This window comes from Acomys minous (assembly GCF_964271855.1).
Source record: "Acomys minous genome assembly, chromosome: 17".
NCBI classification, from domain to species: Eukaryota; Metazoa; Chordata; class Mammalia; order Rodentia; family Muridae; genus Acomys; species Acomys minous.
In genome coordinates, this window is record NC_140500.1 from 55,494,501 (window position 1) to 55,520,582 (window position 26,082).

The 26,082-nt window shown below is 47.2% G+C and overlaps 1 long non-coding RNA gene and 1 pseudogene across 2 annotated transcripts; both read right to left on the reverse strand.

Annotated features, from left to right (window-relative positions):
- Window positions 1–5,299: 5,299 nt before the first annotated feature.
- LOC311588274 (V-type proton ATPase 16 kDa proteolipid subunit c-like) lies at window positions 5,300–6,097 on the reverse strand (annotated as a pseudogene). The gene has a single exon. The product of its transcript is annotated as a V-type proton ATPase 16 kDa proteolipid subunit c-like (transcript).
- Window positions 6,098–7,218: 1,121 nt separating this feature from the next.
- On the reverse strand, window positions 7,219–10,532 carry LOC311588340. Its single transcript, XR_014776164.1, has 3 exons — window positions 10,435–10,532; window positions 9,518–9,649; window positions 7,219–7,448 (listed from the first exon to the last, which is right to left on the reverse strand). It is a non-coding gene; the product is annotated as an uncharacterized lncRNA (long non-coding RNA).
- Window positions 10,533–26,082: the final 15,550 nt, after the last annotated feature.

The following is a 26,082-nucleotide window of genomic DNA, read 5'->3' on the forward strand; positions in this document are numbered from 1 at the left end:
GAAAGTCAGACCCCACTCTCCACTCAACTGTGGAGAATGTCCTGTCCATTGGCTAGATCTGGGTAGGGGTTTGAAGTTTACTGCATGGTGCCATAGTTTGAGCAGGACCCCTGGGCCCAGATCTGTCCATCATAATGTTCTTCTTGTAGGTTTCTAGGACCCTCTGGATCCTTCTATTTTGCCATTCTCCCATGCTTCTCTCACCTAGAGTCCCAATAGGATGTCCTCCCCTCTGTCCCAGTTTCCTGGTAAGTGAAGACTTTCATGGGACATGTCTCTTGGGCTAGTGTGCAGATATAAGTGAGTACATACCGTTTGACTCTTTCTGCTTCTTGGTTAACTCACTAATTATGATAATTTCTAGTTTAATCCATTTGTCCACAAATTTCGGGAATTCCTTGTTTTTAATAGCTGAGTAGTATTCTGTAGTGTAAATGTACCACAGTTTCTTTATCCATTCTTCTACTGAGGGATACTTAGGCTGTTTCCATGATCTGGATATTATGAATAAGGCTGCTATGAAAATGGTTGAGAAAATGTTCTTGTTGTGTGCTGGAGCATCTTCTGGGTATATTCCAAGGAGTGGAGTAGCTGGGTCTTGAGGAAGCCCTATTCCCGGTTTTCTGAGATAGCGCCAGATAGATTTCCAAAGTGGCTGTACTAGATTGCATTCCCACCAGCAATAAAGGCGTGTTCCTCTCTCTCCACATCCTCGACAGCATGTGGTGTCACTTAACCTCCTTAGTCATCAGGGAAATGCAAATCAAATGTACTCTTTAAAGGTCTTTTTATGCTGGTTGTGGTGGTGCACACCTTTAATCCCAGAACTCAGGGAGGCAGAGGCAGATGGATCTCTGTGAGTTCAAGGCCAGCTTGGTCTACAGAGTAGGACAGTCAGGGCTACACAGAGAAACCCTATTTTTGTTTTTGTTTTTGTTTTTGAGACAGAGTTTCTTTCTGTAGTCCTGGCTGTCCTGGACTCACTTTGTAGACCAGGCTGGCCTAGAACTCACAGAGATCCTCCTGCCTCTGCCTCCCTGAGTGCTGGATTAAAGGCGTGCACCACCATGCCTAGCTGAGAACCCTATCTTGAAATGGCCTTCCCTGAAGACTAATATATCATAATTCCCACTATAACAAACCCACCTGATTGTGCATGTGAGCACATTACTTAGGTCTTATGAGTGGCCCTTTGAATCATAATGACAAGTATACTGTCTCATATTTCAGAAAAACAATAAGGAGTCTTGAAAATCTAATAAAATGTATAAATTGTAATTTTAATGGGAAAATGAAATCTATTTCCACTTTTCCCTTTATAGATTGTGTCAATTTTGTCTTATTTATTTATTCATTCATTCATTCATTTTTGAGACAAAGTCTCACGAGGTAGTCCTCAGTGGCCTGGAACTCACTGTTTAGACCAGGCTGATCTTAAACTCACAAAGGTCTACCTGTCTCTTCTTCCCAAGTGTCAAGATTAAAAGTGTGTGCCCAGAGTGGTGGCACACACCTTTAATTCCAGCATTTGGGAGGCAGAGGCAGAAGGATTGCTGTGGGTTGGAGGCCAGCCTGGTCTACAAAGTGAGTTCGAGGCCAGCCTGCTCTACAAAATGAGTCTAGGATAGCCAAGGCTACCCAGAGAAACCCTGTCTCGAAAAACCAAAAAACAAAACAAAACAAAACAAACAAAAAAGATTAAAAGTGTGCCACCACACTATGCTAAAGTTATTTTATTTTTCATCGTGTCAGTGTGTCTGTCTGTGAGTGTGTATGTGTGTGTGTTTTCTGTCTGTGAGTGTGTGTGTGTCTGTGTGTGTGTGTGTGTGTGTGTGTGTGTGTGTGTGTGTGTGTGTGGTGTGTGCAGTGGTGGCAGAATCCTCTAAACAGATTTCCAGGAGTCTGTGAGACATCCAGTATAGGAGCTAGGAACCAAACTCAGGTCTTCTGCAAGAGTATCAAGTGCTCTTAACTGATGAGCTTTTTTCTCCAGCCCCTTATTTTATTTAAAACAATTATTTTTATTTATCTGAGACAGGGTCTCACTACTGTGTAGTCTTGGCTAGTCAAAACTCACTCTGTAGACTAGGCTGGCCTTGAACTCGTAGAGATGTGCCTGCCTCTACCTCCCAAGTGCTGGAATTAAAGGTGTGTGCCATCAAGCCTGGCAAAGATGTATTTATGTATGTATGTATTTATTTATTTATTTAAGTGTGTGTGTGTGTGTGTGTGTGTGTGTGTGTGTGTGTGTAAGTCTGTGCACATGAGTATGGATGCCCACAGAGGCCAAAAGAGGGCACCAGATCCAGGTGGGTGGGAACTGAACCTGGGCACTTACAGAAGGCACAGCACTCACTCTTAGCTCTGAGCCATCTCTTCCAGCCCTTGTAGTTTAAAAAAAAAAAAAAAGTCTTTACCTAATCCATGGCATCAAGTGTTTGTTTTGTTTTCTCCCTCAATTTTGAGAATTTAAGTTCTTATATTTAAATATATGATATTTTATTAATTACTGACTTTAACTAAGGATTGAGATTCTTTTTGTTAATTAATAAGTGTGTGTGTATCTGCCATGGCATGTGTGGAAGTCAGAGGACAACTTGTTGGGGCTGGTTCTTTCTTTCCACCATGTGGGTTCTGGGGATCAAACGCAGCTCATCCTCAGGGGTGGCTGCACACGCCCTGCTCTGCTGAGCCACCCACTGCGCCAGATTTGCGTTTCCTTTTAACACAATAATGTCTAGTGGTTGGATCATCAGTATTAAAAAACAGTATTCCCCCCTATTAAATCACTGTGGAAAATTCAAAAACAACAACAACAACAAAACAAAACAGTTGACCAAAGTGTGTGTCTGTTCTTTGCCTCCAGCATCTTTGTCACTGCATTTTGTCTGTCTTGACGCCAGCACTGTATTGATTATCACAGCTTTACAGTAAAGCCTGAAATCAGACTATACAAATCTTTCCTGATTCTGTTTGCTCTTTTTGCTTTTCTTCAAAATCTGGTTTAGCATTTCTAGAGTCTTTCTGTCCCCCTTAGTCAATTTTTCTTTTCCCTAAAGTTTAATTTTTTTTTAGAATTTCACACATAACTACTTTATTTACATTGTTTCAATCCCCTCCACTTCAACAGCTCCTGTGTACCCTACTCTCTTTCAAATTCATGTCATGGCCTTGTCTTTATTTCTATTTTACTTTTTTAGGGACAGGGTTTCTCTGTGTAGCCTGTAGGCTGCCCTAGAACTCACTCAGTAGACCAGGCTGGCCTCCAACTCATAGAGGTTCATCTGCCTCTGCCTCCCAAGTGCTGGGACTAAAGACATGCACCACTGCCCCAAATGGCCTTGTCTTTAATTATTATCTTTTAAAAAATATTTATTTTGCTGGGCGTGGTGGCGCATGCTTTAACCCCTGCACTCGGGAGGCAGAGGCAGGTAGATCGCTGTGAGTTTGAGACCAGCCTGGTCTACAAAGTGAGTCTAGGATAGTCAAGGCTACACAGAGAAACCTATCTCAAAAAGAATTTTTATGTGTATGTATACATATGTATGTATACATTGCCTGCATGTATATTTATGCACTATGTGCATGACTGGTGCCCACAGAGGCCAAAGAAGTCATGTGTCACCTGAAACTTAAGTTACAGACAGTTGTGAGCCACCCTATGGGTGCTGGGAATTGAACCTTGGTCCTCTGCAAGAACAGCAAGTTGTCTTAACCACTCAGCCATTTCTCCAACTCTTATTTAATTAATTATTGTTGATACATAGACTCACATATGTATATATAGATACAGTTACTGGGTCCATTAGTGTTGCTCAATACATATGTGCTGAGAGACTGAATAACCTGTCAGGGCTTGCTATAAAACACTTTTTAGTAAAGCCCTAGCATTTTGATTAGCATTACATCGAATATATAAATCAGTTTGAAAATTGTCGCCCTAAAATTGAGCTTTCCAACTCATCTGAAGGTCAGAAGAGGGCATCAGATCTCATTATAGATGGCTGTGAGCCACCATGTGGTTGCTGGGAATTGAACTCAGGACCTCTGGAAGAGCAGGTGGTTCTCTTAACCGCTGAGCCATTTTCCCAGCCCAAGCTTTCCAGCTCATAATATTTCTCCCATACACTTATCATCTAATTCTCCTCAATACAATTTGATCATTTTGAAGGCATAGGTGTTTCTCTGTCTTACTAAAATTATCCTAAGTAAAGGAATAATGAATTCCTTTTTCATGGGCTGGAGAGAGACAGCATAGAGGTTAAGAACACTGGCTGCTCTTACAGAGCACCTGAGTGTGATTCTCAGCACCCACGCAGTGACTCCTAACCACTTGTTCCAAGGGATCTGACATCCTCTTCTTCCTATGTACATACAGATAAAGCACCCATACACATAAAATTAAAATAAATAAATCATTAAAGATAAAAATAAAATTCCTTTTCCCATTTATTGTTAGTTTGTAGACATATACTAGATTTAGGCTTTGGTTTTGATTCCGAAAGCTCAATATAATCATTTATTCTAATAGGTTTTTATTTTTATCAGTTTCTTGGTGGTTTTTTGTTTTGTTTTGTTTTGTTTTTTGAGACAGAGTTTCTCTGTGTAGCCCTGGCTTTCCTGAACTCACTTTGTAGACCAGGCTGGCCTCGAACTCACAGCGATCCATCTGCCTCTGCCTCCTGAGTGCTGGGATTAAAGGCGTGGGCCACCACACTCAGCCAGTTTCTTGGTGTTTCAAGTACACACTCAAGTTGAGTATAGACAAAGACGGTTTTCAGGGCGGGAGAGGTAACTTGGCTTTTTTGTTTATTTGGTTTTGGTTTTAGTTTTTGGAGACAGGTTTCACTGTGTAGCCTTGGCTGTCTTGGACTTACTTTGTAGACCAGGATGGCTTCGAACTCACAGCAATCTGCCTGCCTCTGCCTCCTGAGTGCTGGGATTAAAGGTGTGCGCCACTAGGCCTGGCTGTGTAGCTCAGCTTTTAAAGTCCAAGGCTTTTTCACATCTTTCTTTCTTTCTTTTTCTTTCTTTCTTTCTTTCTTTCCTTCCTTCTTTCTTTTTATGGTTGCTGCTTTTCTTGCTCTCTCTTCTTTCTTTCTTTCTTTCTTTCTTTTTTCTTTCTTTCTTTCTGTGTGTGTACACTCATACCACAGGACAAATGTGGAGGTCAGAGGACAGTTTGGAAGAGTCAGTCCTACCCTCTGCAGGGTGGCTATGTCACTCTTGTTGTTGTTTAAATACTTTATGGAAAACATTTTTGAGGCCCTACAACAAACAACATGGTTATTTTAAATGGACAGTCTGGACACGTCATAAAAGACAGTGTTTGAATGGCCAATAGAAACACAACAAACTCCTTAACATCATTCATCTCTGAGGAAATGCAAGTAAACTTACGCACTCACATACAAGACCGGGAGTTAAGTGTTGACAGACTATAGTGCGGAGGATGGTATGGGACCAACCAGAATTTTCATACAACACTGGTGGAGACGTGAAATGACAACTTTGGAACAAGGTAGGATGGGAAATGAGTGGACTCAGATGGCCACAGCATGAGGTAGCAGGGACCAGGCGGGGGCAGCAGGCAATGGGCACTTAGGACACTGCCCACTTACAAGACCAACTACTGAGGGGGCAGCTGCCCGTGCATGTGTGGCAGGCTGTTCGTTCTGGCAGGAGGAGGGATGGGCTTTGCATCCTATCCTGTGACTGGTGGTGGAAAAGGACTACTTCTTGGAGAGGATTAGGGACACCATGAGACCACAGAGGCCGAGCACCTCCGCGAAGATGAGGATCAGAATCACGTCCACGAACAGCCGTGGCTGCTGGGCAGTGCCCCGGGACACCAGCATCCCGCACAATGTCAGAAGCCAGGCCACTCAGCCCCACACCCCGGCCAGCACCCAGCTGAAGAAAACTGTAGAGGGTGATGCCATCAGTCAGGGAGTTAGCGATAAGTACGGCCACCACCCCGACACAGATGGTAATGATCCCAGCCATAAACACAGCCATGAGGCCACAGCCATGGCTTCGTGACCAACATAGCTGCGATACCAGAGCCACTTTTGGCTGTGCCATTGGCGGCTCCCATGACACTGGACGAGGTGCCTATCACAGCAAAAAAAAAAAAAAAAAAAAAACAAACCGCAGTGTATTGGAGCTGTTCTTGATATCATCCACACTGCAAACGCAAAGCGGGGAGAGGGTAAACTCAGCGGGAGGCAGAGGGCAGCGACAGGGCTAGGGAGAGAAGTGAGCAGGAGAGTGATGGACATGTGGAGGCAACCAGCACATGGGCCTTTGAGAAACATTTCATACCCAAGCTACAGCAGCCCTTGCCTGACGACATCTCTTTGGCAGCTCAGGCAGATGACCACCTCACATCGACCTACACCCGCCTCAGGCAACACTGATTCCCCCATGCAGGGAAGGCTACAAAAGACCCGCTGCCTCACCCTGTGAGGGAAACCTTGCCACTCTCAGCTCTGCCCCTCCCTGCCCGCCGCCCCCCCCCCTTCATCAGGCTCTCCCAAGCCCTCAGACCTCCTGATCTCATTCTGCCCCACAGAGAGCAGCCAACCTGAGAGAGCCACAGGTCTGGAGGTCTCTCGGGCTCTGGGCAGGGGGTGGAGTTTCACAAGGGGTCTTGAGGGAGATTAGCAGGCAGCCTTCACGCCTCTCAGGACAAAAGAGGCAAGTGTTCGTAGATGTTTATGAACCTCGGAGTTGGGGTTTGCCTCCCTTTCCAGGCTAAGGAACTGAGATACCCAGCAGGCAGGAGAGGGAAGAAGTGCCTGTCAATTAACCCACTTGGCTTAGCAACAATGGGCCGTGGTCTCCTTACAACTGGACTTCACTTATAACAGCAGAAACCTGGGTGTTGGTGAGCTGGCCTTTGGGTCAGCTGGAGGATTTGGCCTTACCAAGGGTTGGGGCTGGACTGGCCCAGCACTGTTCTGTTCAGCACCTTCAAAAAGACTGAAGCAATATTCCATCTTAATGTCCCTGGTCCTCCTCTTGAATGGCAAGTCCTGTCCCTAGCCTGAGTGACACCTGTGTGACCAGTGTGGAACTTTCTTTTCAATTCTAAAGACCCAGGTCCTGTGACCCATGAGAGTCTAGTAGTTCTGACTGGGAGTGTGAAACGTTTTAATCAGAAATCTCCTGACTCTGGCTGAAGGGGGCCTTCTAGTCATGAGCTCAATCCTTCATAAAGCCGGCACCCCTCTATGAGGCGGCCATCTGTTCTTGCATGGCTCCTTTGTCTGGGTTCACTCCTTCCAAGAACATCCTCCTGAGATCCAACTGTTTGGAAGACATTCTTCACCTTGAGCTGGGCTCTGCTTCACTAACCCCTCCCCATATCTGCTGGCTTCTGAGACCACAGACTCCATTTTCCACGTTGCTCCAGGATGTTCCCTCAGAGTCTTTGGAATCAGGTTCTAGTAGGACAGAATAATGAATCTTAAGCCAGTCACAGAAGTCAAGACCCACCCAGTGACATTAGTAGGCCCTCAAGACCCACCCAGTGACATTAGTAGGCCCTCAAGACCCACCCAGTTACATTAGCAGGCCCTCAAGACCCACCCAGATGACATTAGTAGGCCCTCAAGACCCACCCAGATGACATTAGTAGGCCCTCAAGACACCAGCTATGTCTGAACTTTGGAGAAAAACACACAAAACATAAGAATCATGGTTTCCTACCCCCAAAGTTTATACCCAACTAAACTATCCACCAAGTCAAATAATAAAGATATTTTCAAGCTTACAGGTTCTCAAGAAATTTGTCTTCCATACCTGCCCCTGTCCCCTGAAATTCCTGGAGACATGTTTGACCATTAAGAGGAAGAAAGCCAAAAGAAGAAGATCTAGCTTACTTGGGTGTGCTGCCTAGTTTTGCGTCAACTTGGCACAAGCTAGGGACACTGGAAAGGAGAAAGCCTTAATTGAGAAAATACCTCTATAAGATCTGGCTGTAAGGCATTTTCTTCTTACTGTTTGATGTTGGATAGCTGAGGCCATTGTGGGAGGGGCCATTCCTGGGCTCGTGGTCCAGGGTTCTAAAATAGGATGAGCAAGCCGTGGGGAACAAGATGGTAAGCAGCACCCCTCCATGGCTTCTGCATCACCTCCCGCCTCCAGGCTTCTGCCCCGCTTGAGTTCTGTCCTGATTTCCTTCAGTGGTGGACTGTAATGTAGAAGTGTAAGCCAACTAACCTTTGCCTCCCTAAATTGCTTTTGGTCATGGTGTTTCATCACAGTGATAGAAACCCTAAGATACAGGAGATACAGGTGTGCACCACACAGGAAAAGGAGGTCACCAGACTGGCCCACTCTAGGTTGCAGCCGAGAAAATACAGTTTGCCTCTGAGCATCCAACGGGTGTCCCGACAACCTTCTAGACTCCAAGATGAGTGGTTAGCAAAGATAGACATCCCACCAAAGAGAACACCACCCTCCCCCCCCCAGACACCAGCTTCAGAGGGGAAGCCCACTGGAAGCAAGGAAATATTAGCTGCTTATTCTAAACAGCTTATGGGTGTCACGGTGACCTAACAGAGCAGTGCTCTCATTGGTCAGAGCCTGGGAGGAGCGGGGCAGGCAAAGTTCTCCTGAACCACAACAGAAGGCTGAAACTAAAGCTGTGGCCAGACAAGTCTTCAGAGGTATGGAGGCCAAGAGATTAGATTCAGACTTTTATTTTTAGGGGCTTGGTTGGTAAGTGCTTCCCTTGCAAGCTTGAGGGCCTGAGTTCAGTCCCCAGAACTCAGTTTTTATTTATTTTTATTCATTTATTTTATTTGCATTGGTGCTTTGCTTGCATGTATGTCCGTGAGAGCGTGTCAGATCCTCTGGAACTGGAGTTACAGACAGTTGTGAGCTGCCATGTGGTTGCTGGGAATTGAACTCAGGACCTCTGGAAGAGCCATCTCTACACTGCTGAGCCATCTCTCCAGCCCCAGAACTCACATTTTAAAAAGCCAGGCATGGCCCTTGTAATCTCTGGGGCTTGAGGACCAGATGCAGAGTCTCTGCTTGTGTTGTTTATAACTGGACTTCAACAAGGGCAGTGGTCTCAACCTTCCTAACGCTGCGACCCTTTAATACAGTCTTTGTCTTGTAGTGACCCCCAACCATAAAATTATTTTCATTACTACTTCATAACTATAATGTGGCTACTGTCACAAATTGTAATGTAAATATATTTGGAGATAGAAGTTTGCCGAAGGGGTCACAACCCCCCAAGCTGAGAACCACTGATTTAGAGGCTTCCCTCCTTTAAAGGAAAGTGGGGTGTCCTCAGGACCTTTCCCAACTCCAGCCAGCTGGGAGAGGTGAGGTTGCTGAATCAAAGCATCATGTATCACAAGAAAGCCTCAAAAACAAAATGGCAATAGCATGAGACAAGAAGAACATGAGACCATGTTCCTGTCGGCACACGTGGCAGCCAGATCACCTTGAACTCTTATGTTGAGACAGAACCCAGCACCCTTCCAGTCTGACCTACCGCCATCTTTGCTCTGCTGGATGCACCAGAGTCCTGTGGGTTAGATGAGTCCCTGCTGTGACTGTGGCTGCATGGCCACAGGAGAGGACTCCTGGGGAGGGACTCACAGGAGGGCACCTTCCTTTCTGCCTCCTAAACCTGTGACAAAAACTGGAGTTGACACAGTCATGTTCGCTTGCAGGGGACCATTCATAGGCAGCAAAGCAAATCCACAAAAACTGGCTGAAAGTAGAGAGGGACAGCTGGGTGGGGGGGGGGTCACCCTAAGCCGCTGCAAAAACCCACCCATGGCTGTCTTTGTGGCGGGACAGTAACTCCCAGGTAGCCCGGTCAAGCCAGCTGCAGTCACAGGAACTTGGTAAATCCTACAGCTTGGAGATCATTGCCGGCCACGCTGGCAGACCCAGGACCTCAGTGTCCTCCCAGATGGGTGCAGAGGTCTTGGCTCATCTGAAGCCACCAGCCAGGCAAGCTGAGGACCGCCAGGCAGCCACTCCTCCCCCAGGTCAGGGTTTATCAGGGATCTACTGTCCGTGAACCCTCTGGACTCTGCTAGCTTATCTGCAGATAAGCTACTGTCTCTAACAGTCTCTCTACAACCATCTTTGTGTGAATCAAATCAGATAGTGGATTATTTGAAAGCAGACTGTGTGTCGATTTACGGGACTAGAAAGTGGGTTTGTTTGGCTGAATGAATGCGTATCTCTGTAATCCGAGAACCTGAGACAAGGCCCAAGAGGGGGCAGATGCTCTGTAAACACAGGGGGAGATGTGAGCTGTGACCAATCAGGACACTGCAATTCCTTCAAGTCACAGGGATTGGCTGACAGATTGAAGAGCCGGATACAAACTGGTCAGAGCGAGTCCAGGGCTGAAGAGCAGCTAAAATGAGGTTAGGGTCCTACTCCGCACTCCACCAGTGTACCTGTGGCTGTGTATGGCCGGAATGACCGAGCTAATTCACTACACAGGCTGCGAGGCTTCTCTCCAGGGCGGACCCCAAAGAGCAGGCAGATCCCGAGCACAGAAAACAAATAGAGTTTGATGGTAGCTCTCAAGACGCTCCTAAAGAGCACCCCAGAGTCTTCGGCTACGTGCAGCCCTTGTTCAGTTTTCCCTGGACAGGATTTGTGACTCCTGGTGATGTAACGGCAGGGCAGCAGGGAGCGCCTGTCCTTGTTTGCCCCTCCCCCCTTTAATTAGACAAGATCTCACAACACAGCCCTGGCTGGTCTGGAACTCTCAGAGATCCGCCTGTCTCTTTCTCCTGAGTCTACTTTGCTTTCTATTGCTGTAATAAAACACCATGCCCAACAGCAGCTTGGGAAGGATAGGATTTGTCTGGCTTACATGTCCACATCACGGTCTCTCACGGGGGAAGTCAGGGCAGGAACCGGAGCCGGGCAGCAGGAACCATGCATGCTGCAGCCTGGCTAGATCCTCAGCCTGCTTTCTCATACAACCCAGAGCCACCACCCGGGCGTGGCACCACCCAGACTGGAATGGACCCCCCCCCCACACACACATCAATCATTAGTCAACAAAATACCCCTACAGATTTGCCCACTGTCCACTCTGCTCAGTCACCCTCAGGTGAGATTCCTCCTTCCCAGCTGGCTTATGCCAAGCTGACGAAATCAACACAGCGATCCCTCTGTATCTGTCCATGGCGTTACTCCTGCTCCTTGGTGAGTAGTGAAGGGTTAGTGGCAGCCCTGCTTTGCACGGAGCTAGAGTCTCAGGTATTCCCTTTACTGTGGGGAGTTAGAGGTGACCAGAGGCTTCCCTGTCCCTGGCATGCTATAGAGATTTTCCAAAACAGACTAACTCAGAGGTGTTTAGACTCAAGGCAAGCTCTGTCAAGTGCTGTGCCTTCCCTCCAGTCTCCTGAGGATCGCCTCACTGGAGAGGCCCTGCTGGACACTGACCTGCCTAAACAGTTCTCCTTGTCCGGAGGGTACCATATTAGCTTAAGGCAGCCCACAGGCCCCTCCAGCAAGAACAGAACAACCGGGACAAGGTGGGCTGCCTCAGACCAGTGTGGACAGGCAGACACTGCCAGTTGGAACCAAACACCCGTATCCTGGGTCTAAGCTCCTCTGTGGTCCAAAATATTCCCTGTTGGTGTTGGCATCTCCTTGGAGAGTGAAGAGGCAGGATGGGAGCACTGTGCTGGGATGAGGGCCTTGGAGGAGGAGGACTGGAGCTAGGATACCTTGGGGTAGACCAAAGCTTGAGCGAGGAGCTTCAGTCCTGGCCAGTCATTGGAACCACACTGTCCCCAAGCAGATGTCTGACCCTTGGGAAGCAGCTCTTTTTCTTTGGTGTTATTTAAAGAGTGGGTTTAGCAAACAGCTCTTCCAGTGGTGAGGGGCACATTAGGAATATGCGATGCAGCAGTGTGCCAAGGCACCTCTGAAAACCCAAGCCAGGAAGGAGATGAGTCCCTCACTCTTGGTCTGCTCCCACTTTCTTTGTGACCTGTGGCCACGCTGTGGGCTAAACTCAAAGCATCCTTCTATCTGAACCCATGGGGCCCTAACAACTGCGGACAATGGTCCTTAGGAGCATATGGAGGAAGCCAAGCCTGAGCCAGTTTGGCCCCCTGCTCATACTGTCCATATTGGGGGGGGGGAGGTGCACGGGATGTGGTGAGGTCCTCTCTTCCTTTACTTACGGGGGAACCCTCACATTCTTCTTCCAATGACCATTGTAATATCAACCACGTCCCCAGAGTCCCCAGGCTCCCCAGAACTCTGTGTCCTTGAACATGGCTGAGCCTTCCCCTAGGCATTCTGGGTCTTTCCCTAACATGTGACCTGGTAGGGATCAGTCCATAGGGTGAAGTGACCTCTCTCAATGGGACTTTGAAGTGATCTCTCCACTTGAACTCCGAGAAAAGCTTGTGCCATGTGATGGTGGGTTCTCAGAAGCCCAAACCCCCTTTGTTTGGCACGTGGATGTCCCATCTCCTCTCTGCAGCAGAACAGCGGGACCCTCATCTCTGACTGGGTCCAAGCATGGCCTGCAGAAGGAGGGGCAGCCCGGGCTCCCAGGTGTGGGGAGGTGTGGTCAGTACCTCTACACTCTCGGACTTCCTCCGGCCTCTGCGGGAAGCCTGACCGTGCCAACCAGCACGTGTGGCACAGTGGCCTGGGTTGCAAAATATATCCGGCATGGCAGTTGGTAGAGTTATGCAATCGCCCCCAACTTACGGAAACCACCTTGAGGTGCTCCCGGGGAGCAGAGGTGGATGGCCGGGCCAGCGGCTGGCTGCAGGCCTAATGTGGTAGCCGGCTTCTTAGAAATCCCAGAGTTCACCTTATAGATGTGGGACCAACCCTTGACAGGGCCGGAGAGCATGCTCCAAGGAGTGCTGGTGATCAGCTGGAGAGAGGGTTGCATCAGGGGTCATGACCTTTCACCCCTTCCTCAGGTGACACAACAAGCTTCCCACCGGCCTCAGGTAGCAAAGAGGCTTAGACAAAAGTCCCACAGCGATGGGTCCCGGCTCCACGTTTGGAGCATTCTGTTCAGAGCCTCCACAGCAGGAGGAAAGAAAGATGGGGACAGGTCCTCGTGGTGACAGGAGGTTTGTCCATCCTGCTGATATCCTGGGATTCATCAAAGCAATATTGGGATGTGTCCTGGACAGCCACACCTACCGCAGCTGCATGGTCAGTCTTCCTAGGAAGGTTGTTTGGCACAGCAGAGGGATTCTGGAACTAAGTGAGGGTCTCCCAGTCCTCCACCCACCCCATCCTCTTCCACATCTCCCCACAAGGGAAGAATGGCCCTGAGTGGGATAAAGTCCAGTTTACCTAGAATGGGACTCCATCCCTGCTTCGCCCAGGTGCCCTGGGTGGTCATGGCCTTTTCAGTTCTCAGTTCTCTGAGGGTGACATAGGTGAAAGACATGAGAGAAAAAGCTGGCTTTGTTCCAGTCCCATCCCCCAGCTGCCTCCATCTCAGACTCCCGGCCCCATGGCTGAGGGAGGTGCTGTGACAGGAAAGCCAGCTCTCTCGGGCTCCTCATGCCTATTGAGGGGGTGATTCTGTGTGAATTCGCATTAGCCACCGTATAACATACTACACCGTGCTCTCTCTACTCCACAGCGTATCTGAGGCCAACTTGTTAGCATACACAGAGCCAGTCTGTTTGTTTCGGCTCCTATGTTGTTTCGCGAATGGATGTGTCAGGATTTATTTAGCGCTGTCCCGGAGGACTAGACACTGAGGTTAATTCCACTGTTTCACTCTCACAAACAATGGACGTCTTCAGTGCCTTCCAGGGTTTACAAAGCTGCCTTAGAGAGCCCAAACCCTGGAGTCCCTCTGTCAAACAGGATATGCATTTGTTATTTTAATGGATATAGGAAGATACAAATACATTGAGAAAATTGCAATAAGCTTTTCTTTTTCTTTTTTCTTTCTTTTCTTTCTTTTTTTTTGCTGTTCTTTTTCTTCTCTCTCTCTCTCTCTTATTTATTTATTTATTTATTTATTTATTTATTTATTTATTTTGAGACAGACAGGGTTTCTCTGTGTAGCCTTGGCTGTCCTGGACTCGATTTGTAGACCAGACTGGCCTCGAACTCGCAGAGATCTGCCTGCCTCTGCCTCCCTAGTGCTGGGATTAAAGGCATACACCACCTTGGCTGCCCAGCACAAGCTTCTTTCTTCTTTCTTTCTTTCTTTCTTTTTTTTTTTTAAAGATCTGCATTATTTCAACAATTTATAAATTCTTTTCTAAAGAGTTATTTATTTTATTTATTGTATATAAGTGCTTTATCTGCAGAAGAGGGCATCAGATCTCATTACAGATGGTTGTGAGCCACCATGTGGTTGCTGGGAATTGAACTCAGGACCTCTGGAAGAGCAGGTGGTGCTCCTAACCACTGAGCCATCTCTCCAGCCCCAACTTCTTTCTTATGCATAATGCTTTGACATTTCACCCACATGGTATCATCCCTCTTTATAGCTGCCTAATATTCTCTTGTACGGATGAACCATTTTCATGAGATAATTATGTGTATTTTGTCCTTTTATTCCCATTGAATCTTGTTAGGTAGGAAGTTGCCTTGTTCTGGTACATTTTTTGTTATTTTCACTTATATGTGTCTGTGTGGGGGTATGTCTCTGTGAGTGCTGGTGCTCTCGGAGGCACTGGGTCCCCCAGTGCTGGAGTTACCGGCTGTTGTGAGCCACCTGGCGTGGGTCCTGAGAATCAAACCCAGGCCCTCCTGAGCAGGGCGTGTTCACTGCTTCCCTTCCCCTCCCCCAAGTCGGCCTCCTTCAGACTGAGCACTGTGTTAGGGCCATGAAGAGCAAGACTGCAGATGACTGAAGAGAGCAGCGGAGCTCCTGGGCCCCAGCTTTCAGCTGCCCTGGCCTGCTGGCTCATTAAAGTGTGGGAACGTCAAAGTAAAGTCTTGCGTTTGATTTACTGTTAGCGTCTGCATGTGTGTGTAAACATAGGTGTGTATGCGCCACGGTGCACATGTGAAAAACAGAGTATTTCTAGGTGGTGGCTGTCTCCTTGCAGGTGTGTGGGCATTTTGCTTTTATTCTTGGCCTTTGGCCTCTGTGTTACCCATGTATAGTCACAGGACATTTGGGCTACAGTGGCCCTTACCTGCACCATACATTGATAATGGCACTGACACTGTGACTTTTTCTAAAGGCACAGAACAAATGTCTATTTCCCTCAGACAGGGCACCAGCGGCCAAACAAAAAATTCCATACAAATCCTACTCGGTGAACCAATGACTTTATTGGGATGGCTCAGAGGCACCTGAGTGAGAGGTAAAAACCACACAGGAGCATGGGTAAGGGGTCACTCATGAGAGAATGGATGAGGGGTCACTCACAGAAGCATGGGTGGGGGTCACTCATGGGAGTATGGTTTGGCTTGGTTTTGGCTTTTCGAGACAGGGTTTCTCAGTGTAGCCTTAGCTGTCCTGGACTTGCTTTGTAGACCAGGCTGGCCTCGAACTCACCGAGATCCGCCTGCCTCTGCCTCTGCCTCCCAAGTTCTGGGATTAAAGATGTGCTCCACCACACCCTGCCCCACTCACGGGAGTATGGGTAAGGGGTCACTCACAGGAGCATGAATGAGGGGACGCTCACAGGAGCATGGGTGGAAGTCACTTACAGGAGCATGGGTGGGGATCACTCACAGGAACACATGTGAGTGGTCACTCACAAGACCACAGGTGAGGGGTCATTTTACAGGGACATAGATGAAGAGTCAGTCACAGGAACATAGGTGAGGGGTCACTTACAGGAGTACAGGTGAGGGGTTACGCGCAGGAACACAGATGACTCAAAAACAGCCAGATCACTGGAAAGTCATACTCCCATCATGGGTGACACCCTCATGGAAGCTGCATTCCGGAATCCCACCTTCAGCTAATTTGCATTTCCTATGTACTCAGCACCCACTCCCTAAAGCCACAGGCTGCCGGAAGCTGGAGGTAAACGGAGGGTAGAGATCTGGAGACGGTCAAGCCCTGTTTGTACCACAAAGTTCAGCAGCTCCATTGCCATCTGTACAGACCTGCTACCGGGCCGAAAGATCCCTAGGTCACCGTAGAAACCTCTCCTCCACCGTCACCACCTGGAGGATTAGGCTTACGCACGGGAGAGCCACGGCTTCTGTCACGTGGCGATAGTACATAATGCAGCTGTGCACTTCATACTTGATGATTGTGGTTGCAAATCTATGTCACTGGTTCACACAGTTGCTGTATTAGACTTCAGTGCATCATGACTTTGAGGGGGTCCTTCAGAGTCTGGTGAAGTGGTGTTATCATTGTCATGTAGGATGACAATTATGAAGACTAAGGACAGTGGTCCCCACAGTCATTTCTAAGTCCAGTAATATAAGTCCTACCCCTCCCTTAAAGATTCATCTTTTTTTTCTTTTCTTTTTGTTTTTTGTTTTGCTTTGTTTTGTTTTGTTTGAGACAGGGTCTCTCTGTGTAGCCTGGCTGTCCTGGACTCACTTTGTAGACCAGGCTGGCCTTGAACTCACAGCAATCCACCTGCCTCTGCCTCCCGAGTGCTGGGATTAAAGGTGTGCGCCACCACACCCGGCTCATCTTTAAGTTTGTGTCTGTGTGTGGGTTTCTGTCATCAGAGGCCAGGAGAGGGTGTCAGATCCCTCGAGCTGGAATAGGCAGTTGTGAACCGCGTGACATGGGTGCTGAAGATCAAACCGAGGTCCTCTGTAAGAGCAGAAAATATCTTTAACTACTGGGGTATCTCCTCAGACCATTCTCCTCTTAAAGCTGGTATGGTGGTACTTACCTTTAATCTCAGCACTCGGGAAGCAGAAACATAGATCTCTATGAGTTCCAGGTCAGCCGGAGCTACATAGTGAGACCCTATCTCAAAACAAAACAAAATGGCACGTGGTGGCACACTCCTTTAATCCCAACACTCAAGGAGGCAGAGGTAGGTGGGTATCTGTGAGTTCGAGATCAGCCTGCTGTACAAAGTGAGTCCAGGACAGCTGGGGCTACACAGAGAAACTCTGTCTCAGAAAAAAACCAAAACAAACAAAAAGCAAAACAAAATCCAACCTAGCTAAAAAGCTATTTGTTTACATATTGTTATATGAGGCAGGCCTCTACTGTGGAACTGCCTCCCCAGTGCTCCGGATCTATTCTGCCTCACGCACAGCCCACACAGACTTCCAGCGGCAGCTGTTTGCCTGACATGTCTGCTTCCATCTTCTCTAAAGGGGACCTCCGTTACACAATGTGTAGTTGGGCTTGTTTCTCTTTGTGACCATCTCTGGTGTTCCCCCACCTCCGTACTGGATAGCCCAGGTCCCCACAAACACTAGGCCTCTGTACTGTATAGCCCAGGGGCCCACAAACACCAGGCCAGCTTACTATCAGTGAGTCTCCCCGTGGCTGGACAGTCTCTGACTTTTGACTGGATGGTCTCAACTCATCCTTAAACAAATGACGTGACTGGATTTGTATCTGACATTTTTGTAATTTATTTTCTGTCTCTCCTGTCCTTTTTTCATCTTTGCTCTTTTCCTTTGTACGAATTGTAACATTTGAACACAGTATAAGCCAGGCAGAACACTGTGTATTAAACGCACTGCTTTGTACAACTGCTTAAGAGAAAATGAAGAGGAATGCGCCTATGGACTTCACTTTCAATTGCATTAAGTACAATTCTACTTCTATTAAAATGGCTTTATTACTTTATTGGTTCTCAGGCTTTTGTTTTGTGAGTTTTGCTCACTGTCTGCAGTCTCCTGTGTCTGGCCTGGAGCACTTCCTGCATTGTTTCTCCTGAGATGGGTCTGCGATGCACAGATCATCTCAGGATCTGCTTGTGTGGAAATGTCTTTAGCTTGACTCTCATCTCACTTAAGGTGCTGTCCTGTCCCAGGACTGCCCGAAGCCTCTCTCTCTCTCTCTCTCCCCATCACCCTGTCCCCCAGTGGCAGTGTAGAGATTTCTCTAAAGAAAGCAGCCCACTTTTTCTTGCTGGCAAGACTGTTACTGGTTTTGGCTTTGCAGTTTCGCCCCTGCCATGTCTGCCTCGTGAGTTGCCTCAACAGTCCAGTCTGGAGATGAGTGAGCTGTCGGAACACTGGGAAGTTTTCAGTAGTGACTGAAGAACATATTTTCTTCATTTGTCTCTCCTCTCTCTGTCTGGAATTTCCATCGTGCAAATGCTTGTGTGCTGAGATTTCTCAGAGGCTCGGTGTCTTTTTCTTCATTCTATTTTTACACATTATGTAAAATGTAAAATAATCTATCAATCTGCCTTTACATTCACCAATTCTCTCTTCAGCCACTGAAAAGCCTACTGTGGGTGTTCTCGAGCATTTGCCTTTTCATTTTGTTTGCGTTTTGTCTTTTTAAACATTTATTTTTGTCCATCCGCATATGCCACATGTGCTCAAGTACCTGCAGAGGCCAGAAGAGGGCGCTGTTAGATGCCCTGGAGCTGGAGTCACAGGCAGTTGTGAGCCAACCAAGTGTGGGTGCTGGGAACCGAACTCGGGTCCTCCAGAAGAGCAGCAAATGCCCTGACCCCCGTCGCTTGTCTCTATCAACTTAGTCACTTCCGTTTGTTTCAAGTGCTGGGTTTAAACCAGGGCCTCATTGCAGAACGCTGGTTCGAGCACTGACCCATATCCCTAGCTCTCTGTTGGCTTCTTTAAAAATGTGTTGTGTCCTCACTGACATTATCTATTAATGTGACACTGCCACAATGCGTGCCTGACATCTTTAATTGTGGCTTCTCTAGTTTTTTGGTCTTTTTTTTTTAAATAGGGAAAATTTTTTGTCTGTTAAAGTCTGTTTTGTTTTGTTTTGTTTTTTGTAAGACAGAGTTTCTCTGTGTAACAGCCCTGGCTGTCCTGGAACTCGCTTTGTAGACCAGGCTGGCCTTGAACTCACGGAGATCTGCCTGTCTCTGCTTCCCAAGTGCTGCTGTTAAATTCTGAGTACTGGCCCTAAGAGGTACTCTTTGTTGGCACCATTTTCCATTTCTCCACACTATTTTATTTTTGCTTGAAATTGGACATTTTAGACAATATGCTGCTGCAGCCTCAAGTACTGCCTCCCTGTCCCTCAGCTCCGCACCAGGGTTTGTTTGCTGCTGAGTTGGGGGTATCATCCTGCTAAAGTCACCTTGCCACCCACACAGCTCTCTCCCCAGCTCTCTCTATTCTGGGTAGCTGCCGTGGCCATGCCCAAGGTTCCCCTTGGAGGGACACTGGCAGGTCTGTTGTCTTTCCCCAACCACGCTGAGAGCCACCGAACCACTGAGCCACTGAGCCACTGAGCCACCGGACTGAGTCTTCAGCAGTGGTCTCGATATGCACTGCTTCATGCTCTGACCCAGTCAAATGCAGGCTCCTCTAAAGCCATGGTGTGCAGTAAAAAAAAAAAAAAAAAAAAGGTTACCTTTGCCCCCATCCGGCCTGTCCCTTTACCTCCAGCTTCCAGGAAGCACCAGAAGCTCCAGGCTGTGAGGCCTGTGACGTGTCTTTGTTCCCTAGGGCCCTGGGTCAGTGGATGGCCTATGACTTGGTGAGTCGGTGAGCAGGGCCCAGCTCCCGCCACCAAGTGGGCTCTTGTCTTGCCCTCTCCAACAACAGAGTAGGCAGACAGCAAAGAGTACAAAACTCAGGATTTAACAACTGAGAAGAGTAAAACAGATGGTCTCTCAGGTGAGCCCATCTCAGTTTCAAGGAAGTCTTAAAGCAGAGTCCAGTCTTCCGCCAGAGCCGGGAACCAGCAGCCTGACCTCAGACACATCCACATTTATTGAGAAACAAACTGTCTCTGATTGGCTGATAGTGAGCAAAGAATAAGGAGAGATGTGCAGCCATTCTCGCTCACGATAGTAACTTTGAAGGCTTGCTGCTTTCCCACCTGGAGGCCCTGGCCAGCAATTTCCTTCAGCTGAGGTTTGCTTCTTTTACAGCTGCTGCTGTATTGATTGACAGCTGTCAGTAAGCCATAATTTGCCCTCCTCTGGGCTTGAGTTCACCAGTCATACAGTGGGGCACACGGGGCAGGTAATTTTGTATTGGTGGTCACGGGGAGCTCTGTTTTGGAGCTGAGTCACCATCGCCCAGCTTGTCTTTTTTTTTTTTTTTTTAAGATTTATTTCCAGGTGGTGGTGGCACACGCCTTTAATCCCAGTACTCGGGAGGCAGAGGCAGGCGGATCACTGCAAGTTCGAGGCCAGCCTGATCTACAAAGCAAGTCTAGGATAGCCAAGGCTACACAGAGAAACCCTGTCTCAAAATACCAAAAAAAAAAAAATTATTTATTATGTATACAGTATTCTACCTGCATGTCACTTCTGCACTTCAGAAAAGGCCACCAGATCTCTTATTAGACTGTTGTGAGCCACCATGTGGTTGCTGGGAACTGAACTCAGGACCTTTGGAAGAGCAGCCAGTGCTCTTAACCTCTGCGCCATCTCTCCAGCCCCTCACGTCTGTCTTTTAAAAGCAGTATTACTTAGGAGTTTTCTCTTCCTTGCAGAAAAATCTCATCTAAGATATGCCACTCCTTCAAGCAGCCTGTCCCCGTAGTGGCTGGGGGAAGACAGCCTGCAGGAGCCGCGATGGCCTTTCTAAAGCCTTAGTAAGAACAGCAGACAGCAATGGACGGAGAAGTCCTGTCTGGCACCATGTGCCCCCCGGTTCTGTCTGAACTGCCTCCTTTGCGGTTAGCATTTGAGTGGCAGATCTATCGCTTGCTTTAAAAGCCCCTGACTAGCTGGGCACAGTAGTGCATGCCCATAAGTCCCAGCACTCAGGGAGGCAGAGATAGACAAATCGCTGTGAGTTCAAGGCTAGCCTGGTCTACAAAGCAAGTCCAGAACAGCCAAGGCTACATAGAAAACCCCTGTCTGGGAAAAACAGAAACAAACAAATAAAAGCCTCCTTCCCCCCATTTCCTACTTTTTTTCCAGCAGTGCTAAGCATGTTCATGCACCAGGTGCTACTGGACTATTCAACAGAATGTGGTCTCCACCTTCCAGGGATCCACAGCCTGGGGGAGGCAGACATCTGCCAAGTCAACTATGGTGGAACAGGGGGCTCACACGTGGCCAGTGGGAAGACTGCTGGGAACAAAGGGCAGCAGCAGGGCCTCCATCCAGGATCCAGCCAGAAGCAGAATGCTCCAGGGGCCTGCGCAGAACACTCTTCCATCCTGAAAGTCACGAGGAGGACCTGGGGCTTTGGGATGAAGAGTTCACCCTCACTCCCTCAGGGCAGGTTCCTGTCAGAGCAGGAAGCAGAGGGAGAAGAAAGAACCTCTTCATGACTCTAAGGTCAACTGTTGGAATTAGGGTTTTGTTTTGTTTGTTTGTTTTCTACGCCTGCTCTCACTCCCTGATAATGAGCCGGAGACCTGGTACATTTATTAATAAGCTTCAGAGCACTATGGCTGGGCAGGTATTAACCTATTCTAACCCGTCTATGCTGGCTACTCCCCAGCCATGTGCCCCATGCTACTAGCCATCAAGGCACTACTGTTCCATCTTTGTCCTCATGGCCTGGGAACCTTCGTCTTCTCTCTCTCTCTCTCTCTCTCTCTCTCTCTCTCTCTCTCTCTCTCTCTCTCTCTCTCTCTCTCCCTGGGACCCTCAGACTGACAACAGAAGTTATTGGCTATTCAGCTATTGTTTATTAACCAGTCAGAGATAACTGGGGAGTCATTTTTACACAACACTGAAGCAGGAGATTCCTCAGCAGCACTGACAATACCAAACAGAATAGAATCTGTTAGCATTTAGCTCACTGCCAGTTCATCAATTGACAACTGAATATGTAGAGACACACCTCAATGCAACGTGAATGATGCTCACCTCTACATCTCCCCCTCTTAGTCCAAGAAGTGGCTTTTTCCTTAACATCAATAAACTATATACAATAAGAACAATCATGAACACTGTCATGTAAGAATCACATCCACAGCTGGGCGTGGTGGCGCACGCCTTTAATCCCAGCACTTGGGAGGCAGAGGCAGGCACATCACTGTGAGTTCAAGGCCAGCCTGATCTACAAAGTGAGTCTAGGATAGCCAACTCTACACAGAGAAACCCTATCTCGAAAAAAACAAACCAAACCAAGAAAGAATTACATCCACAAAGCCTAGTTCACTTGTATTTGGCAACCTTGGAAAGTGTATTCCATTATCTATCTATCTTGGTGAGTCCAGAGTTTTCTACCTAAATCATTTTTTAAGTGCAACTTTGATGTGTCTCAAAGGGCTGGGGGAGCAGCAGGGGGCAGGGACAGAAAGCTTCATGTTGTAAATCATTCTCCCATTACCATCCAAGCCTTTATACCTCTAACTTTTACATCTTGAAATTACCAACCTTAAAACACCTCCTTAGACCCTAAACCACTTTCTTAGATCCTTCACAACTGAAGTGTTACAGTTAGTCTAATGGTAAGGCCTAATAAATGTTTATTATTAGTCTTGTACTCATCACAGCGGTGTTATCTGAACAGCTTTTACAACCAATAAAGACACAGACACCTGATGTGTTTTTAGAATAGCCTATCTTCACCTGGGGCAAGGCAGATAGTACCTCTTAAGCTAGCTTCATTTATATCTCAGACTCCATCCCATGACATCTGTTTCTAATAGTTTATATTTTATTTACCTCCCATCCATAACCCCCGAATACTTGCTAAGGTTGTTCGTCTGGGCCATTTCTTTCACGTGGGACTTCAGAGCTCCTCCTCTGGGCCCACGTGGCTCTTTCCTATCCCGTGGCCATTCTTCTCCTTCTTCCGCCTCCATCCCACCTTCTCCTCTCTCCCAAAATTCTCTTTGCTCAAAGCCCTCAAACCTTCTCTCTTCTGCCTTGCCCGGTGTAGGGCTTTTATTCAGCCAATCAGGGCGGCAACTAAATCTTGCAAGCCAGTAATTAGCATCAAAATACATAGCATCAGACCAACCTCCAACACTTAAGCTCATATGTGAGACTATAACTATCTATTCTTCAACCCAATCAGAGACCTGAGAAGGATAAATATTACCTGAGTGGACAGGAAGTGTAGAGCAAGCAGTTTCCAAAACTATAGAAAGGTCTGAGACAGCTGACCCAATATTCCTCAGCAACATTGAGGCATCGTCTTCAGCCTTTTGGCCCAGTATATGACAGACTTTTCTGTGAAGCAGAAATTATAAAGGATTGCTTCCCTTGTCTTGGCAAAGCTTGGCAATCAACTTCTTTTGTGCCTGTTTGTCCACAGCTCGGATAGCATACTGTCTGCAGTTGAAGTAAGAAAAGTTTTTACCCAATAGCCAGCTTGCCACTTTTGAAGCAAATTCCATACGGAGGTTCTTCAATGATCATCATCTTCTTTGAAGTAGAATGGAGAGATGGCTCAGAGGTTAAGGGCACTGGCTGCTCCTCCAAAGGTCCTGAGTTCAATTCCCAGCAACCACATGGTGGCTCACAGCCATCTATAATGAGACCTGGGGTGCGGGCAGAATACTGTATACATAATAAATAAACAAAAACAAAAAAAGAACAAGAATGGGGTGCTGCCAGGAGCTGACATGTCCCACTGTGAACAAGCCTTTTATTAATAAAGCACCTTTAAATGCCATATCCTGTGGCTCTCTGAGGTTTTTGAACACCATCTGTCTGTCTCTCTGTCTATCTATCTATCTATCTGTCTGTCTATCTAATATATCTGAATAGGCAAACATTGCTGGTTTCTAGCTATTACTGTCTGTTTCATCTAGGAAACATATTTTTGCAATTAACTAGACTAGTATATAACATGACTATGTGTTTGATTGGCTGCTAACTTGCATTACTTAATTATCCTAAATAGTTTGCAATAGCAGCTTTCAAAAGGACTAGAGCTTCACACTGCATCATTAAATGAGTTGCATGAGTTCAAGACCTTATACAAGAGTTTAAATGTATGTACACAGTATATTATAGCAAAATGTAATCCTAAATCTCTACCAATATAGATACAAAATCCATACCAAATACAAAAGTGTTTGAGACTAGTAGTTACTCTTTAAGATTCAGTAATCTGCCCTTTCATCTTATCATTTATTTATTATTCCCACACTCCCTTTTTCTTTTCCTCCCTTCTCCCCCTCCCCCCTTGACATTAGATAAGAGAGATAGAAGGATAGAAGAAAGAAGACAAAGCAGAGAAGTCCGTGAGTCTAACCTCCTACACCCTGCTTCCTCCCTGACCAAGGCCATTAACAACTTGCAGCTAACCCCCCTTTTTAACATCAACAAACATCCATCACCCACCGAACAACCGAAAACCACCCATCTCACATTTTGGGAATGGGGCATCGTTCTCTTTCGGAAGCCCTAAGAAAATTAGGATAAAGGCCAAGTCCTGGGAGAGCTGGCTGTTTCTCTCGCTGTCCAGGCTCTGTATGACAAGGAAAATACAGGCCTTAGCTGAAGTCCTATCTGAAACAGTCTGTAAGGCTGGACCAACTGGGGTCAGGGGCTTTTTTTTTTTTTTTTTTTTTTTTTAGACAAGGTTTCTCTGTGTAGCCTTGACTGTCCTGGACTCACTTTGTAGACCAGGCTGGCCTCGAACTCACAGCAATCCGCCTGCCTCTGCCTCCCGAGTGCTGGGATTAAAGGCGTGCGCCACCATGCCCGGCGGGTCAGTGGCTTTGAAGCTGTTCTGGAAGTATTTTTCTTTTTTTTTTTTAATAGATTTATTTACTATTATGTATACAGTGTTGTACCTGCAAGTACACCTGCAGGCCAGAAGAGGGCATCAGATCACATTATAGATGGTTGTGAGCCACCATGTGGTTGCTGGGAATTGAACTCAGGACCTCTGGAAGGGCAGCCAGTGCTCTTACCCTCTGAGCCATCTCTCCAGCCCCCTGGAAGTACTTCTTTTAAAAATATTTTTTTTATTTATTAATTTTATGCATATGAATGCTCTATTTGAATATACACCTGCAGGCCAGAAGAGGGCATTAGAATACACTATAGATGGTAGCGAGTCACCATGTGGTTGCCGGGAATTGAACTCAGGACCTCTGGAAGAGCAGATAGTGCTCTTAGCCATCACCTTCCCAAACCCTGGAAACCCACCCATTCACTGTCTCTACAGACTTGCCCTTTCTGAATACTTCACACACACACACACACACACACACACACACACACACACAATCATCCCACCTGTGGCCTCAGTGTGGAGCCTGGTTCACTGAGCGCTGCATAAACCTGCCTGTTCTGTCTGTTCTTTCACAGTGAGGGCTTCTTGGGGTGTTTGCACCCTTAGGAAACTCTACTGCTGAGTTCATATAAGCTTTCTTGTAAATGTGTATTTTTAATTCTTTTGGGATTTTTTAAGTAGGAGCAGAAGATGGCCCTAGTTTTATGCTTGACTTTTTTCTTAAGATTTATTTTTTTTCTTTTTTCCTCTTTAAAAGTTATTCATTCAGTCATTCATTTTTGGTTTCTCTACAAAGGGTTTTTCACTATAGCCCTGGCTATCCTGGAGCTCGCTTTGTAGGCCAGGCTGCCCTTGAGCTCGGGGATCACCTGCCTCTGCTTCGCAAGTGCTGGGATTAAAGGTGGGTGACACCATCACCCAGCTTTAATATTTATTTTCAGTTTTGTGTGTGTGTGTGTGTGTGTGTGTGTGTGTTGCACACATAAGTGTAGGTGCCCACAGAAGCCAGATGTGTTGACTCTCCTGGAGCTACAGGATGGATTTTGGGAGTAATCCATACACACCCTTACCCACTGAGCCATGCCTCCCGCCCTTGTGGGCGTTTAAATAAGTTAAAAATCACTCATCTCCAAACGGCCGCAGCCTCACTCTCTCAGCGGCATCACGGGAGCCGCAGCTGTCAACACCCTCAGGAACCCTTAGTGCGCACCTTTTTCGTTAGGGCCGCTCACTGTCTTAGCCCACCATGACCAAAAGCAACTGGGGGGTGAGCAGGACTTAGACCTCTGTGTCGCAGGCCATCATCAAGGGAAGTCAGAGCAGGAACGCTTGCAGGGCCCTGGAGGTCAACCCTGAAGCAGA